General features: G+C 43.6%; 1 protein-coding gene and 1 pseudogene across 2 annotated transcripts in view; both read right to left on the bottom strand.

The window, feature by feature from the left end:
* The window catches only part of KLF3 (Kruppel like factor 3), a 33,943-nt gene extending 22,921 nt beyond the window's left edge, over window positions 1–11,022 (bottom strand). The window contains exon 1 of one of the 2 annotated variants that reach the window (XM_016140708.2): window positions 10,683–11,022. The gene's annotated coding sequence lies outside the window, so the exon portion shown is untranslated. Of the gene's footprint in view, window positions 1–1,410; window positions 10,150–10,682 lie in introns of those variants that run through there. The other variant, XM_016140709.2, reaches the window with a different exon arrangement.
* A 7,250-nt stretch (window positions 11,023–18,272) lies between these two features.
* LOC118609172 lies at window positions 18,273–18,393 on the bottom strand (annotated as a pseudogene).
* Window positions 18,394–18,737: the final 344 nt, after the last annotated feature.

The following is an 18,737-nucleotide window of genomic DNA, read 5'->3' as shown; positions in this document are numbered from 1 at the left end:
AGGTGGCGTGCTAAGACAGGTATTAGACTAGGAAACTGGCAGTGTTTCGAGTGCCAATGTCAGGGTCTTTAAACTCAGTGAGTTTTAAGCAGGCTCAGGAATTCTGTTAACCACTTTAAGAGGGCGTCACAGACACGATGAGACCCCAAATGTGGGTGTGTTGTTTCTAACGACTATTTTCCAATCATAAATACAATTACATATTAGTTGTATATAACTAGCCTAGCAGAGAAAGTCAATCCCAGAATAACAAAACTGTATTCAAAAAAAGAAAAAAAAAGGGCAAAACTGGTTCATACTTCTAAGTTATCAAGGCACGTAAAAGTAAAAATATAGAAACATCATTGCCAAAATAATCTTCTGTAACTAGAGCAAATGTCATCTTCTCCAACTATGTTATTTTGCTGGAAAGGGCCAACACAGCTGAATTTTCCTTCAAAAGGAAGAAACAGATTTCCCTTCACACTCTCTCCACTTATACTTCTGACTTTTCAGACGCCAAAATATGGTCAGATTTTTGCCAAAATGAAAAACTGTGTGATCACGTATTAAATAGCTTTGGTGTAATATAGCTGCGTCTCGCAGCCCTACCCAGTCCTCTGCTTTACGAGGATACAAATGTGCTACAGAGCTTAGAAATACAGCCCATAATGAAAAGAGGTTATGATTTACCAAACCTCCTTTGAAAGTTGCTTTTCTCGAAGCTAGAGCATATTTATCACAACAACTTTATAATGACTGCCCTCCTTCCCAGAAACATGAGGGCAAGAGAGAGCAAGCATGAACGTGGAGAATGTGTACGTGTCAGAAGCAAAGTTTCTTGGTGACATGCAGGACTTGCCTGTCATTCGCCCTTCTTATTTCTCTTTTTATGCCCTTTCCATATCTTTCTTTCTTTCCTCAGATGCTCAAAGGATTCCTGCATTCTTCTTCTCCAACCCATAAAGCTCCAAACTACCTGCCTCCCTCAAAGCAAATCTTAGCTGACCTGAGCCAGGTTTAAGGAGAACAGTAGGATCGAACCAACACACCACCTGTTAAGTCCCCTCCCCAACTATCCCAAGTCTCTGGATGTTCAAGGAGGAAGCTATTACCTTCCCCCCATCCTCTACTCCCCAAAGGAACTTCAGGGAAAAAAGAAAAAAAAAAAAGTCCCATCTCTGAGTGTATGTGTAATTCTTGGCCAGGAGGAAGACCAGGGCAGGCAGGCAACATCCTTGAAACTAAACTTCCTTTCCAAAGAAATTTGTCTTTTTTCACTTCTGTACCCAAACTCTTCAAGCTCCCGAAGGAGCTGAACATTTACTGGCAGTTGCTCTGGCCAGAAATACAAGGGGCCAGGCAACAGATGTTAGCAGGCATTTTTAAGTTGGAGGCTCCTTTTCAGAACAGCCAAGGGCTGGCACTTACCTGGAAATGTGTTCCGTTTTCACGTCACTTGACGATTTTCACCTTACCCTCAGTCTTCTCTAATTGATTTGAAAGGAAAAAAATTCCATGGAGTATTTCTAAATCTTTGCCCCTCATAAATTAGTTATTTTGCATCAAAATGTTTTATAAATGGGAAAGAAGTTAATTATTTAGTTTCAGATTAAATATAATGATCCTGTGAGCAAACAATCCGCCCTCTCTCCTCTCCGGGCTAACGAGCCACCCAATTTTACTTTCCTGCCTCCACCCATCTGCTCCACCCTATGGAGAGTTGCCAAGGCAAGTCCAACTTGTCCAAACAGGACATGGCTTCAGATAAGATTCTGCCCACACCCTGTACTTCGGAAAGACCGAGTGAAGCAATTGATTTTGCATGTAAATAAGGACAGGTGCAAAGGTAACAACCAAGCAAAATCCCTACACTTTTGCAGACAGAGGCCCAGCAAAGCAGGGGTGGGAGTGGGGAAACCCAACCCACACCCTGTAGGAAAACTCTCAAGTTCACCAGCACCTGGCTGGTAGCAATCCACACCCTTCTTAAAGAAAGTTTAGCAAATGCTAATCATTTTTCCTGCTAAGGTTACATATGTATTTTCCTTGTTTAGGCTGACAATTTTGTTTTAGTTTTAAGGGCGAGCGACCCAAAATCAACTGAAAAATGCCCATGATGTTTAATCCTCCTGTGTACATATCTTACAAGGCCGGCCTAAGCCCTCGAAATTCTCTTCTGTGAAGTGTTATATAATCAAGTCCAGAAGGGCTGTGTGAGGCCGGGCTGCCTCTCTGCTCTGTGCCCTATCACTGGAGACCCACCCCACTCCACCCTAAGGAGCCTCCACCCTTGCGGCCCCACCCAGGAGGGAGTGGGAGGCTGGGAGGGACCAACTGGCTCCAGTCGGCAACTAGTTCCTGGAAACTCTGGCCTCAACAGTAATGGCTGGGACCTTAAAAATAACCAGGAAGAATCGTCAGAGTTCCTGAGGATTCACCATTAAAAGTTTATCTCCTAGAACCCCAGAACCATGAACTAATATTGCCCTGTCTCTTCTAAAGTAAACAAAAAAAGAAACAGAAAAGCATTTTGAACCACTGCTATGCAAGAGAATTCAACATGTCCCCAATCCAAATCCTCCTTCTCCTCACTGTTGCCTCAAAGAGCCTGCTGGCAGCCCTCCCCTGTTTGCCTCATTTTCTCGTCATTCACCACAGAACCCTAGAGGTCATCTTTTAAGCCTCCCTCACCAACTTTTATTTCTATTTGTACTATGGCCACTGGGATCCAGGCTCTCAGTGCCTAAGACTGTGTTCCTGGGATTTTCCCTTCGCTGGTCTCCTTACCCCTTCCCTTGGGCCCTCCAACCCATGTCGACCCCCTTGCCACCTACATTTTTCAAAGCCCTCTTCTCATCTAGTCTTTCCCAAGCTCTCAAACCGGCCTCTATCCAATGGGATCCCCAGTGCACGTGGAGTGGGTCTGAGCACTCACGCTCAGCACCCTTTACTAACCAGCTGCCCCCTGCTCCAACAAGCACCCTTCATGCTGCCTGGCCCCCAACCCCCATGCCTTTGTTCGTTTTTGGCCCCGATGCTGGGCAACCAGCAAGGAATGCTCCGGCCCCTTCCGGCTTATCTAAATCCTCCTAATTCTTCAAAGACCAGCTCAAGGCCCTCCCCACTCTGTGTAGCCAGCTGATTGTGCCCCAGTAGGTCTGAGGCAGATCTGAGGCCGCCTTCTTACCTAGATAGGCTGGGACTTTAACTGACCACCACCAGAACACCTTTACTTCCTGTCCTTATACTTCCTTAGAGAGCTCCCTACCCACTCTCCAAAGGCCATCAGGCTTGTTCACTAAATGACATATTTTTAAAAGGCCAGGCATAAGGGGCAAATGTAAGAGCACTTAGCCCAGAGTGGGAGCTCCTCATTTCCCTTTCCCTTTAAATGCACTTGAAATCTCCCTTCAAGAAGTAATGGGAGTGAAGGAGCCTTAACCTCAAGGGAATCACAGCTCTCTAAAAAAAGTTACTGCTCCTAACCTTAATCTTGAATGCTTTGGGTCCTCCAGAGACCTTATCGGTAGGTATCATCCTCAAAGAAATTTTTATTACCCACAGAGAGATCTCCCAAACACATGTAGTGTAAAGGTCTCTACTCTGTTTTAGGGACTAAAATAGAAATAAATAAGAGAGGGAAGAGGCAACTGCATGAAGAGGGAGGAAGGGAAAGAGGGAGGGTGTGTGTTTAACAAAACAAAACAAACGAACAAAAACAACTAGATTTTGTTTTGTTGTTTAAAGGATATTTCCCCTGACCAAGGAAAGCCAGGGCAGGATTGTCACAGGTTTCCTGCTGATGCTCACCGCCTTCATGATTGGAAATCATGGTTGCCATTTACATGGACTGTGTCATTTACTGCCCACAAGGTGGGAACTACCTTCCCATTTTACGGATGAGAACACTGGAACAGAGAGGTAAAACAATCTGCCCAACATCACACAACTGCTAAACTGTACAGCCAGGATTTGAACCCAAAGTAGTCTGACTTCAAGGCTGGCAGACTTGGCATCTTACTCTACTGCCTCGCTGGGCAGAGAGCATCATACCAAACAGCAATAGTGGGATACCGATTTCTGCAAACAGATCTGTCCATGGGGGACATGGAATGCAAGAACAGTGTGTTTACAGCAGTGGCGCTTGCAACCTCCCATCTGGCCTCTGATGCCTACCCTCTCTCTTATAGTGCATGCTTGGACCGAAGATCAAAAGACACATTCTGAGGGCCCCATATTAGGCTATTATTCTTCCTAGCCAGTGCACCTGCAACTGGTCCATACAACTGCCGAGAAAAATTGGCAGCTTTACTCAAGTAAATACGGAAATCCTCATAATAACTGTGCAAAGGTGGAAGGGTCAGGTCCTCATCCCCATTTTAGAAATGAGGAAATGGAGGAACAGAGGTGAAATGACTTGCCCGAATTCACAGTGGGGTGGAGCCGCAGCCAGGAACAGAAACGCGTCGGCCTCCAGACCAGGGCTCCTTCTGTTTTGCTTCAGTCTGTGACGTGGAACTGACTTTTAAGTGAAATCATCTCATACTGGGGTCACTTCCCTGGTGTGGAGGGCGTGGGGCATGGAGCGTGGGGCATGTGCACTGCCACCCTTGCCCATGCTAGGTGGGGCCACGGGGAGGTTCCAGAGGGTAATTAAGACTTCAAAACACCTTTTCAGGTTAGATCACTCCGGACCTACTCCATCCTGTGGCATAACTAAGAATGACTGCACATAATTTGAGATTAGTTCTAATGAGTAGGCGCTCAATAAATACTTGCGAGATGAATATATAAATGGATGTCAAACTGCACTTCTCACGTGCTAGGATAAAATGAAGGGCAAAAAGGGCCATCTACCAGCTGTCACACAGGAAAATTTGCTCAGGGGCCGGAGAAACCAGCCTGGAAAACCATCTTCTAAAACCTAAAACACAAAATAAATGTGAAAACTTTGGGAGGCTCCAGAGAGAAAAACTCCCTTATTTGGAGAACTACGTGGAACAAGAACTTGAGTTGACTAATGAAAGAAATTTTGGGGTGCAACGCTTTAGAAGGTACCAGGATGCAGAGTGTAAGAATAGATATAGGAGTGGCTTTCAGTGATTAGACTCAAAGAACAGTAGTTAGAAGAATGTATAGGCCAAAGCAGAAAAAGCCCACAGGTTGGATTCGCAGGTCGCTCTCCAGGGTAGAGGCACTAACTTCAAACGTCCACTTGATCGCTATGTCTAGATTTGGCTAAACTCCACTGATCTGGGTTGAGACTAGCTCCAGGCCATCCCTGGAGAGCCCCAAGCCTGCTAATGATTAACAACCATCTTGAGCATGTCCCAGGCTAAGCTGGGCTCTTCGGGGTCCTCCTGGAAGGAGGCTGTCTCAGGAAACACCCCCTTCTTGGAAATCAAGCTAAGAACTAGACCCAGGGTTACACAGAATACATCGACTTGAAAGGCCACTTAACTTGCCACACTCGGTCTCCAGCTCCCCTAATAATTAGATGGGGAAAATGATAATGTATTCGGCCTGCCAACACAATGGAGTGAGTTTCAAAAAGCTCCAGGAACCTGTTTTGCTAGAGGAAGAACTTTACTATTAAACACCCTGACTGAGGGACACAAAATATAATAGTAATTTTTGAAATGTTCCAGTGACCTATGGTGACAATTCCAGAAAAAGCACAGAAAGGATATTTTTTTTGCTTTGGGAGAAAACAGTCCTAGTTCTGGCCCAGAAACTGCGTCTCTAGCATTGTGTCTCTTTATTACTGATAAATTTCAAGGAAGGAGAGTTGGGGGGAGTAGGGGAGGAGGGGCGGACAAGGCTACCTCCTTTGGACAATGCTCTGCCCTATCAGGGCAGACTGTTGTCTGGTTTCCTGTCTCGAGCTCTGGCATTACTGTTTCAGATGACAAACTAGGTCTAAGAAAGGGACAGATCAGGCTTGAAAATGAGAATGCTGGAGCAAAAACAAAATGAAAACAAAACAAAAAAAAAAACCCATCAAAATCCTCCCCTTCTACCTCACTCCAAGATAAATTTTGACTAGAATATTACAAACCAATGATAAATGAGGCACTTCAGAAAGAAACTCAATTTCCAGAATAATGTAATTCCTAGTATTTAAAGGATGAGGTCGTTTGTATTTATTTTTCCTTAAACACAACTGGGTGTGAAAACAGAGTTAGAAATAACCAACTAAGAAAGCCGTTTATTTTATAGCAAAAACGTTTATTTGGAAATATTCAGATGGCAAGTATCTACAGAGAGTGATGGAGATAAAATGGAATTTGGAATGATAATTTACATGGTCAATAAATAAAATTGTTCTCACTTTTGTTTGTAATTATAATAATTTTTCACACTGCTATAATTTTCCCTATTGTTTAGCTTAGCATTTAGCAGCTTGCAGAATTTTTTCTGACAGACTATATTAGATCCTAATCACCTCTATTAACTACCTCCCTCTCCTCACAAATGTGGGAAGAATGATTTGAGATAAGCCAAATAGAAAAATTTAGACCGTCAAATCTAGTTGGAGTGTTAACTTTGGAACTAAAAAAAACTTGCTTCAGTTGGGTTGGTTATAAATTTTAGTTCGAAGGTCTTTTGTCCTACAAGTGAGCCTAATATTTCAAGTTTGCTTGCTCCAAAGAAAAAAAATCTTAAACTTTACAAAATTCCCATCTGTTTTCGAGGAAGGTTATCAGTAACCTACTATTTGATCCCAGAAGCTGTCTTAATATCATATTGTATGTTTATCCATAAATAAAAAATGGTGAAACAAGACATTAAAACCAAAGTACTATTATTAATTTTTGGAAGGACAGGGTCTGACTTGCTGCCACATCAACTCTTTCAATTAATTCCATTAGAGAACACTGTAAATGACTCCTACAGATTTTAAAGAAAATCCAAAAATAAGTTTAAAAAAGAAACCTGCCAAAGTTTTCTTTCCAATCGTTTCTTTAAAATTTAGTTTCTGAACAGCCAAGAGAAAAATAATTTGTTAAAATAGGTTTTATGTAGTTAACCCAGAAATTTAACCACAACTGAGAGAATATACAAAAAAAAAATTGATAAAAGTTATTGTAAAACAATAAAAATGAGCATTTTCCTTTTGTTTTCAAAACATAAGATTAAAATTTTCCAAGCTATCATTAAGTGAATTTCTTATTTCCAGTTCTCTTTTTCTTTGAACTTTTTATTCTTAAAAGAGTTTGGAAATCAGACTTAGAATAAAGTAAAATCTTTCTTTGTCTTTAAAAAAAATAATAAACCTGGGATTGTTTTCAATATATTTTACGTTTTGTTTCAATACTTTTTCTTTAGATTTCCTCCTGAAAACATACGCAAGACTTTCAAGTCAGCCTAAGCTGCCAAGACTACTTAAATTCTCCATCTACTGAAGCCTCCTATGCTTACAGCGTTCAGTGTTAAATGTGACAAGGATGGGCCACATCTTTCAGATAATGAATGCTAGGTCTTCTGAACTGTAAGGTGGTAATCCTGATGCAAAACTGACAGCTTCAGGGCAAAATGCCTATCTCAAAACACCTTACCCACTTCAAAACAAGAACAAAAAACCAACCAACCAAACAAAAACAACCTCTAGACTTCTAGCCAATATGCACACAAATCGCAATTTGTCAATGGTAAATTTAAAAAGGTAAAAGTATTTATTCGCCCATATAAACAAACTGGAGCAAAGAGTATATGTAAAAAGGTTAACTGACTTCTCATTATGACATAACACAGGCATCTTAAGCAATAGCAAGTGTGTAGAGACATGATAACTCCCTGGGTGGGGATAGGGAGTTTAGGGGCAGGGACCAAGGCCTGGTCTGGGCTACTGATCTACCAGAAAACAGCCTGAAACAGGAAAGAGCACACATATGCCACTTGGAATGTATGACGCAAACCCCAGCCTTGAAACAAAGAACAGGAAACAGCTCTGCTGGCTGTGCTGGAGAGAAAGCACAGAGAAACATTTAGCCGGCCCTCCCTGACCCTATATTCATGAGCAGCTGGAGTTTTTTAAGACAACAACAGGGGGGTGGAGGTGTTTGTTCTATGGGTGTGAATAATAACACCAGCTTCATACAGGGGACCTGCCCTATTTACAAATAGGAGCTTCCATATACAGTAAACATTATAAGTGAACATGGGATTTTATCATTTTCAAGCAGCAGAGATCTTCCTAATTGACACAAGCCTCCCTATCGACTTCTTTTGTCTCTTCATCCTCCATCCCAATGGCTGGTCTCTAGCCATGATCAAATTCTGGGTTAGGGTAATAATTATTGTTCAGCCTCAGAGCATCATGGGGAAAACAAATATAGAGCATTGCTGTTAAGAATTCAGATTACAATTGGGTTATCCCACAGAACTGAAAACTGGACCAATTTTAAGTGTCTCAACCACAGAACTAAATTCCGAGACACAGCGTGTGGGACAGCTAGTGTCACCCCAAATGTCCACTGTCCTTTAAAATGCATAATTATAAACATATTTACACACAGCTGCACATCTGTTCTGCATGTACGCAAATCTACAGAAATCCTTTTGAGAATGATTCTGTTCCTGACATTTCATTTAATCTAAAATTGTTGTACAATCTATAGAACAGAGTATCAATTTTTATAAGATATCCTAAAATGTTTATTTTCCTTTAGGTATTTTTGAGATAGCAAAATCCATTCAGTCCTTTTTCCATAATTTCTCTTCATATTGTTAGCCAAGACTGTTTAACTTAGGTTTCCATTATCAGAGATTTAAAAATCTGTGTGTAGACATAACAACAGGTAAGAAAAAAAGGTGGGGGGGGGAGGGAAAAAAAAAGGCATTAGTGTGCCCATAGCAACCAGAAGATTGGGTTTTAATTTAGAAACTTTGCAGTGAAAAAAACAATGCCTTTCTCCAAAGCTATGCTGCTATATTTTATATCTGACAAGGTTTTGTGGTCTAAGCGGCTAATTTTCTTTGTTATTCTCACATTAGAATTTTTATACTTGCATTCTCCTTTATGCAAGCCAAATGTTCTTTACAGTGAATCTTCACTGAACTTGCTAATAGTTCTAAGGCAAACCTCACTGACTGTAGAAATTGAGATGTTTCTCTAGGGAGTTTGAATTAATCAAACATCTCATTTCTGGTTTCTGTTAACAGCCTAAGGTCAACTAATGTACTCCTTGTTTCAAGCCAGAAGAAACTCATTCCTTCACTCTTTCTTTAAAAAATGGTAACACAAAATTTTGGAGATGTTAATGCTATCAGATTGTTTTTTCCCTGAAAGCAAGTGTTCCCTAGGGTTAGGAAGATTACCATCCAGATGGGTTTCTTTTATAAAAATGTTCCTCAAATTCATACATAATGCACTCAGAAAAGGACACCAAAAATTGCTGTGGAAAAACTTATAATGAACAAATGTCCTATTTCCCACTTGATTTTGCTTATAATTACTGATACTAAATCTAAATGAAGTCAGAATACAACTTCATACTTATTCTCATATACCGAACTCTTTGTGAGAATATAATCATTATATCCAAAGTGTCTTGGGTGATATTAATGGGAAAATACGTTTAGTTAGTAAAAATTCAGTGTAAAATATTTTAGTGAAATACAAGAAGGTGAGCAATTTCTAATTTCCGTTTAATTTGACTTATTAAAAACAAGTCCCATTCACATGTTTTTCACCTATTATTTTTCTATGTTGCCGTAAAATTTAAAGCAGAAAAGATTCTCTGTTATCTGCCAAAGAAGTGGTAATGACAATTCCAGGTATTATCTGCTATCTCTAAGAAAGCCACTCTGTAATCTCAGGTAGGTCCCAAGGGTCCAGGTCCAGGGATCAGTCCCCTCGGTCCTCGCCCGGCTAGGGTCCCTAACTGCATGCTGTTGCCTAAGGCGCTCTCCGCCTCCAGCCACGCTGCAATCTTTGCTCCAGGCACTGCGGCAGGTTCCCTTCGTGCCCCCGAGGAGGACGCTGCAAACCCAGCCAGCTCTTTAATCCTTCCCCCGGGGATCCAGACGCCCTGGCCACTCCTGGGCTCCAGGACCGAGAATGGGATGCTGCCTCTAGTCCCAACTGCCCAAGTTTCTTCCCAGGGGGCCTGGGAGGCAGCTCCAAGTTTGCTCCGGCAGACGAGCCGCAAAGCTCACGGTCCGAAAAGGAGGGCGGCGGGGGGCGCGGGCGGGGGGCGGGGAGAAGGAGGGCGCGGGAGCGGGGGGTGGGGGACCCGAAGGGGGAGGAGCAGGAGCGCGCGGCCTCCGTGCTACCTTTCTCCAAACAACGTTGCCACACGCGGAGAGCATTGAGATTTCTGGGGCTTTGGAGGGAATCGCGAGCGAGCGGGCGGCGGCCGGGGGACCACACAGGTGAGCCCCCGCCCGCGCCCTCGCTTGGGCCGCGGCGGGCGTTGCCGGCCTCCTTCCCCCGCAGCCCGCACGGTGGCTCCCCCCCAATCCCACACTTTCAACCGCTGAACCCGGGGGCCTCCTCCCCCTAACCTCCCCCTCCGCCTCCACCCCTGCCTGCGAGGAGCTGTTGCACTTTCCGAACCCACAGGCCCCCCCAACCCCCGCGCTGTACCCCGACCCCATTCACTGAGCACCCCCATGAAAAGAAATGAAACTGGACAAGCCAAAAAGGGGGCAGCAAGAGTCGGGCGAGAAGGAAAGGTGAGGGAGAGGGGACTTACTTTTCGAGGCGCGGTGCTGAGCGCTGCAGAAGAGAAATAAAGGCCGGGATCCGGGCTGCCTTGAACCCCGTAAATGCAGTAATGTCAGCGCTCTAGTCCGGGCGGCTGCGGCCGCGAGGGACGGGGACGGGCGCGCGTGCGGCGGGCGCGGCTCGGCTCGGCGGGCGCTCGCGCTGCGCTCCGGCTCGGGCCCCGGCTCCGCGCGGCTCCGCTCCTGGCTCCCCTCTGGCTCCTGGCACCAACTCCGGGCAGTCACATGACGCCGGCGCTGCTCGCTCTGCGAGCCTCCCGGGGCTGGCGGGGTAAGTAGAGGCTGGGACCCGGGGTGGGAGGGTCAGGGAGGGGAGAGGGAGCCGCCGTGGCCGCCCGGGCTGGGCGGGTCCCCACCCACTTGGGTGGAGGCAGCCGCCGGAGGGGTCGACCGAGTCACTCGCGCAAACACGCACCCCGCCCTGCACCCTTCCCCCGCCACCCCCGCCTCCCGCGCCGCCTCCGCCCCGCCCCGCCCAGTCACCCGGGGACGGCCTGACAGACACTCATTATTCCCCGGAGCCGGGCGCCGCCCCGCCGGCTGAACCTGTCCCGCGAGGCGCGGCGCTGCCGTGGGGCTGGGCGTGCGCGGCGAGGCCCCCGCCCCGGAGCCCCCGCCCTCCGGCCCCCGCCCCGGAGTCCCAGCCCGCGCTCCCTCCCTGCGCCCTCCGCCCCGGAGCCCGTACCCCGCCCTCCCCGGACCTGCCGCCGCGCTGCCGCCCGAGCCCGGGGGGAAGGAAGGGCGGCGCTGCCCGCTCCGGGCGTCACTGGGCTACAGCCCGCTGCGCAGCTTCCAAAACACACAGCCGAGCTCGCGGGCGAGCCGAGGCGGGGGACCCAGGCCGGCCGGGCCATCAATCAGCCGGCACCCGCAGGAAGGGCGGCCCCGGGCGCGGCGGGAAGGGCTGGGCCCGGCGGCCAGCGCGGCCCCTCCTGGGACGAGTGCATGGAACTCTTAAAGAAAAAGCAGAAAAAGGCACCGGTGGTGAAGGAGCGGGTGGACCGGGGCCGACTCGGGAGAGGAAGAGCGGCGGGTTAAGGGAGGGCAGCTGGGCAGGCGGAGACCCTAAAGTGGTCCCGAGTTTCCAAGGACAGTTCACATTTTCTTAGCATGCTTTCTTTGTGCCCCGGGTCCCCGAGTCCGCGGAGGGGCGGCCCAGGTGGCGCCCCCGCCTCCTAGGACTTTTCTTTGAGGGCCCGGAGACCCCCGAAGCAAACTTCCCACGGGCCGGGCCTGGCACTGGAGCGAAAAAGCGACCGGTAGTAGCGGCATTGGCTCAGCCGGGCCTGCCTGAAAACTTGGCAAACTTCGGTCCGGATCATCCCGCCCGGAGGGAGAACTCGAGGCAAGCCGAGAGCCTGGCCTCGCGACCTTTCCTTTCACGTCGCTTCCCTGGGACTGAGCGCGAGCGTGCTCAGTGGCCTTCAACAGCTCTGCGAGTTGGGAGGCGGAAACGCGCGTTCTGTCCAAGCCAGGCCCCGTGGAGGACTTTGTATAGCATGGGACCCGAGTTCAATGCTTTTTGAGTTTCCTTTTAAACAATATTAATGTAATAAAGAATGCAATAAAAAAGAACAAAAGACAAATTGGTTCAATTGTCTTAGTCCTGTGTAATGTTTAAAAACGCCCCTGCTTCAGTCTATGGCTTGCTATTGCTTCAAGATGTTTTAAAGGCCCTTTCAGTTCACCGTTCTCACTTTGATGCTTCATCCAGGCATGGTACCACTCAAAACATAGAGATAGAGTGTATTTCCGAGCCTCATCATGTAGCTATGCAGTAATATAAAATTAGTGCGCGTAACTTCGAGTAGTTAAATTGCATACTGTAAAAAAATGACATACATGAAAGACCACATGGAGAACACCCAGAACTGGCACAGGATGAGTTTTTTTTTTTTTTTTTTTTTTTATGAATAAAAGAAATGCAAAGGGGAAAAAGTTGGATTTGTGTAATTACTAATTGCCATTTATTGATCACTGACACCATTAAATGTATGATTGGATGTATTAGCCGAAAAAACTTATTAGTAATGATTGACAACTGTTTTGCATCTCAGTGCCTGGCTCATACATAGTAGGGCCTCAAAAAATATGGGCTTCACTCAAGGGATTCAGTGATGAAAACCTGAAGCGCATAAACCAAGTTTTTTACATTGTTCCTGTGGGTGTGGACCCAAAGAAGAAGAGTGAAAGGTCTGTCTGAGAAAAGTGGGAGTGGCTTTGATAGGAAAGGTGGGGGGATGGAGGAAAAGACTCATCAAAAAGGTTAATTAATAAACACTGTTCTGTACCCTGTGGGAGGCAGCTCAAATATACTTGTATAAAAATGAATCCATCCTGTCAAGGACACCACCATTACCCAGGTGCCCAAACCAGAACTGCCTGAAGTCATATTTGCCACCTCTCCCTCTCTAGCCAGGCACAGCCCTGTTATTCACTGAATCCTGGATGGCCTCAATCACTACCCACTCCTCGGCCACCACCCTGGTCCAGCTTATTGCCACAGTCTCTTGCTGGTCATCCTATTTGCAGTGTGGCTGAAGTATGGGAAGGGGAGCAAAGGAATAAGAAAGCCTTTTCTAAAATGCAAACCTAAACATGTCAACCTCTTTAATGGCTTCCCTCCAAATAAAGTCCAAGAGTTTACTACCTTGCTGACCTAGCTTCCACCTATCATTACATATTCATCTCTCCCTGTTTGCCCCTCCCTCTCTTCTCCAGCAACACTGAGCTGCTTTCCTTTCATTTCCTCCAACTCACTCTCCCTACATCTGGTCCTTTGCACATGCTCATTTTTCTAGATGGACTAGCCTGCTTGCCTTATCCCCAACTCCTGACCTCCAGTCTCGTTTCCCTAAATTCTATTCATTTTTAAAATATTGTCTTAAATAACATTTTCAAAAAATATATCTTCTCTTGCTACCATCCCTCACCCCACCTTTGGACGATGGAGGTCCTCCTTCTTGGTACTCTGATAGCTCCCATGCTTCATCTCTTATAACATTTTTAAATTCTTTCTTGCCATTGGCTATAACTCTCTATAGCATTGAAATAGAAACTCCGTGAGGAAACAGACCTTTTCTTTTTAGCAAATTGTATTCCCATGGCCAAGATGTTTAATGAACATTTGTAAAATAAATAAATGTGAGCTATCAATAGAGAAGAAGTCATTCACAGCTAGAGATGAGAGGAGGCTTTATGGTGGCAAGTGGCAATGAACTGTACCTTTGAAAAAGTAAAGAGGAGGGAAGAGGGAATTCCCCTCACTGAATGTTTTTAAGCAGGAGTGTGAGATGGTCAAAGTGGTACCTAGGTCTTTTTTTCATCCCTGACACTAATTAGCACAGTGCCTGGCCTCTTGCATAGATGTTCAATAAATCCTAGATAAGTGAAATATCTCTTGCTTGGTCCCTATAGCTGCTTTACTTTTGTCCCTTGAGGACAGGAGGCCAGTCTGGTTTAGGTTTTGGGTAGCATATGCTCAGTCAGTGATACCCCTTCCTGGTCCCAGCATAAATGCTTCTAAACAATCATTGCAGTCCCAGCCTCTTTTGACATGACTGGTTGTAGAGTAGATATGTGACCTAGTTCTAGCAAGTGGGATATGAAGGGAGATGGGCTGTGATTTATGGGAAAAAATGTTTCTTCCTGATAAAAGGAAAGTCTCACAAAGATAAACCCCCAGACCTGCTTTGGGAGTTATGCGAGCATGTGATGCTTGAAGCTATGGCAGCCATCTTATAATCGTGAGAGGAAAGCAAGAATTCAGATTTCCGTACAGATAACTCTTCTCATCACTAGTTTTCAGCTCAACTGTTACTTCTTCAGGGATGACTTACTTGATCGCATAATCTAAAATATCCCTCCCTTCCCCATTCACTGTCCAGTCATCCTCGTTCCTTTTTTTTTTTTTTTGGTTACCTTTTTTCTCCATTAGAACCTGGGCTCCATGAAAACAAGAACATTATCTTCATTCCCATTTTCCAAGCTCCTAGAAAAGTGTCTGGCAAATATAAGGTGTCACAAAAGTATTTGTTGATTAATGGATGACAACTAAACAATAACACTATGTTAAGAGACTCATTCAGGGCCTAGCAGACACAAGCCACTACAAACCTCTATTTTCTCCTTTGTGGCTTGTGTCACAGTTCCATTCCAGGCAATCTCTTTCTGATACACACATATTCTTGACATTCTTTCTTCTTCCATTTTCCTTCAGAGCTTTTCCTTCCCCAGAAAAGTTTCTTCTTATTTGATGATGGACAAAGTTAGGAAGACAGAAAAGTGTCATGTGCCTGTGAAATTATGAGCAGCACAGATACATCTACCTCCAGGGAAAAGAAAGTCTTAAGGTTTTTTTTCCCCTTCTAATTTAATTGAGATATTATCAACCTATAACATATGCAAGTTTAAGGTGTACAATATGATGATCAGGTACAAATACACACACACACACACATATATTGTAATAAGATTAGTTAACACCTCCATCCCTTTATATAATTACCTTTTGTGTGTATGTGTGGTTATAATGTTTATGATCTACTCTCTTAACAACTTTCAAGAATATATATTATACAGTATTATTAGTTATCTCTACCATGCTGTATATGAGATCCCTAGACCTTATTCATCTTACAGCGGGAGGTTTGTACCCTTTAACCAACATCTCCCCATTTCCCTCACCCCCCAACTCCTGGCAACCACCATTCTAACATTTGTTTCTGTGAGTTTGGCTTTTTTAGATTCCACACGTAAGTCAGATCATACGATATTTGTCTTTATCTGTCTGACTTGTCTCACTTAGCTCAATGCCTTCACAATCCATACATGTTGTTGCAAAAGGTAGGATTTCCTTTTGTAATAGCTGAATAATATTAATACATGTCATCTTTTCTTTACCCATTCATCTGTTGATGTGCTCTCAGGTTTTTATATTTTGGCTATTATAAATAATGATGCAATGAACATGCGAGTGCAGATATCTTTTTGAGATAGAGATTTCACTTCCTTTGGGTATATACCCAGAAGTGGAATTGATGGATCATATGGCAGTTCTATTTTTAATTTTTGGAGGAACTTTCACAGGTTTTCACACTGGCCACACAAGTTTACATTCCCACCAACAGTGCACACGGGTTCCCTTTTCTCCACATCCTCGCCAACATTTGTTTTCTCTTGCTTTTTTTTTTTTTTTGTAATAGCCATTCTAACAGGTATGAAGTGATATCTCATGTGCTTTTGATTTGCATTTCCCTGATTATTAGTGGTGTTGAGCATCTTTTCATGTACCCGTTGGCTATTTGGATGTCTTCTTTGGAAAAATGGTTATTCACGTCCTTTGCCCATTTTAAATTAGATTTTTGTTTTGTTTTTCCAGCTGAGTTATATAAGTTCTTTGTATGTTTTGGATAATAATCCTTATGATACAGATAGTTTGCAAATATTTTCCCCCATTCCATAAGTTGCATTTTCATTTTTCTGATTGTTTCTTTTGCTGTGCAGAAGCTTTTTAGTTTGATATAATTCCACTTGTTGATTTTTTTTGCTTTTGTTGCTTGTGCTTTTGGTGTCATATCAAACAATTGTTGCCAGACCAGTATTAAGGAGCCTTTTCTCTGTTTTCTCCTACTAGTTTTACTGTTTCAGGTCTTAACATTTACATCTTTAATCAATATTTAATTTTTGTGAATGGTCTAAGATAGGGATCCAATTTCATTCTTTTGCATGTGAATATCCAGTTTTCCTAACTCCAGTTATATTAGAGAGACTCTCCTTTCCCCACTGAGTATTCTTGTCTATCTTATCGAATATTAGTTGACATATGTGCGTGGGTTTATTTATGGGCTTTCAATTCTGTTCTATTGCTCTATGTGTCTGTTTTTATGCCAGTACCAGACAGTTCTGATTCATATAGCTTTGTAATATAGTTTGAAATCAGGAATTGCGATGCCTCCAACTTTGTTCTTTCTCAGAACTGCAAAGCCATATGTTTTGAAGTAAAATTAGAAATGCTTGACTAAGTGCCATCCATCTCAAAAGGATTACAAAGGGTCCAGAGATTCTCTTTAGCATTTCTACATGTTTCTACCTATATTATCCAGCATCCATCCATCCTTCCATTACCCATTCATTCAATTTGGGATTGCCAGGAAGTACTGAGGTCGAGTTAGGTGACCATGAGTTATAATAAAGGTCAAACTGGATGCATGATCCCCCCACCCCTATGAGTAGCTCCCAGCATTTCTAGTGCAGGTCAACAATTGGAATTGTCTTGGCAGAACAATGCAACTTGAGGACAGTGGTACAAAAATAGTTGAAATGGTGGATATCGGAATTTGAGTTGCGAGCTGAAGGAAGAGGAAACTTTAGAAATCTAGCCGAAGGATCAGTAAACTGAACATTTCAAATAGTTTGAAGAGCAGGCATTTTAGAAATGATGTAATAAGTTACCTGGAAGGTTAAGAGGTGAGTAGTCTATTGGTATATATGAGTTTAACATTTAAAGGCGATGCAGTCCTGGGGATGGCATGGTTCAGAGTGTGCCTTTGGGAGTGTCAGACTAGAGGCGGGTGGAGAGGATCTCCAAGGATGAGGAGATGAAGAAAAAGAATGACTGAAGTATAGAACATGGTTTCACATGGATCCTGAAATTAGAATTGCGGCCAAACTTGAGATCAAGAGTAAGAGCTAGGTCCTCAGGCCACATCTTTCATGAGAAAAAAATCTATAAGAAACTGTGAATGATTGCAACCAAGAGAGAATGGTTAGTTGTATCCTCCTTTTTCTATAGTTAAATCTGCTTTCCATAGATCGTAATTATTCAAGTTATAAATCATTACTCATATTTGGTTATTTATTAGTTATTTTAGTAGTAAATTATATCAGTTATTTTATTTTCTACTTTTCATTGCAAATGTACTATTTCTGTTTTGTTGAGAGTTCAAATCAGCTTTTGGAGACTTACCAGGGATCTTAAACATTATTTATAATATTATCTCAAAGGAAAATGGTTTGTAATTTCTAAATCAATGACCTGTACATATAAAGATGTAGAATGCAACTTATTTCTAAGTTGAGGACTACCTCAACTTAGATTTCTCCTGTGCTGGGAGGCAGAGTAGAGAATAGGAGACCTACAAAGTAAGATAAACTACTTCCCACTTTTCAGCTTATTTTGGAATAAAGCTGACTCTTTATGTTTCTAACTCTCTCCTCTGTGTTAAGAAAAATTATTGACATTTAAATCCTGAATTTAAGTTAGTTCAGTAAGTATTGGTTGAACATTTACCATAAGTCTGGGGATGGGGGAAAAATTGCAAGAAATATGTATAATAAGACCCTTGTATTCAAGGAATTTGAAAGAATATAAATAACTTCTTCATTATTACACAATGCAGAATATAATGAGTAAAATTTAGAAAAGGACCATGAAATGATAGTTAAAGGGATTCTTTTTATTTTATTTATTTTTTTAGGTGAGGCAACCCTTGGTTGACCTCACAGATTGCAAGAACCTTGTCAGCTTACAATCCCTTATTTTTTATTTTTATTTTTTACGTATACAGCACCTGATCTTCCTAGGTGGTCTCCCATTCAAGTACTACTACCCAGGCCTGACCCTGCTTAGCTTCCAAGATCAGACGGGATTGGGCTTGTTCAGGGTAGCATGGCATAGAAGATAGTTAAAGGGATTAAAAAGTAAATTGATTCATTAGAAAACTATGACTATTCTTGTGCGGTTTAGTCCTGGTCATTAAGGAGTTTACAGTGTTGCAAAAGAAATCACATTAGGTCAGGAAATACTCCCAAAATGGAGTGGGTGATATCTGATTTAGTGGGTGATATATTAGATTTAGAACTTCACTGTTAGAGGGAGAGGGGGCTCTACACCACATTTTGGGGGCTGGAAAGGGCACAGAGCAAAGGGTCCAGTGGGGCAAGAACCTCTCAGGGGTGGAATAAGGCGAGGCTGTACTATGGAGAAAACAGAATGCGGACACATGGAAGGTTTCTGAACAAAT

The sequence above is a fragment of the Rousettus aegyptiacus genome, unplaced genomic scaffold, assembly GCF_014176215.1.
Source record: "Rousettus aegyptiacus isolate mRouAeg1 unplaced genomic scaffold, mRouAeg1.p scaffold_m13_p_10, whole genome shotgun sequence".
Lineage (NCBI taxonomy): Eukaryota > Metazoa > Chordata > Mammalia > Chiroptera > Pteropodidae > Rousettus > Rousettus aegyptiacus.
This window is presented reverse-complemented; position numbering and strand designations above follow the sequence as displayed.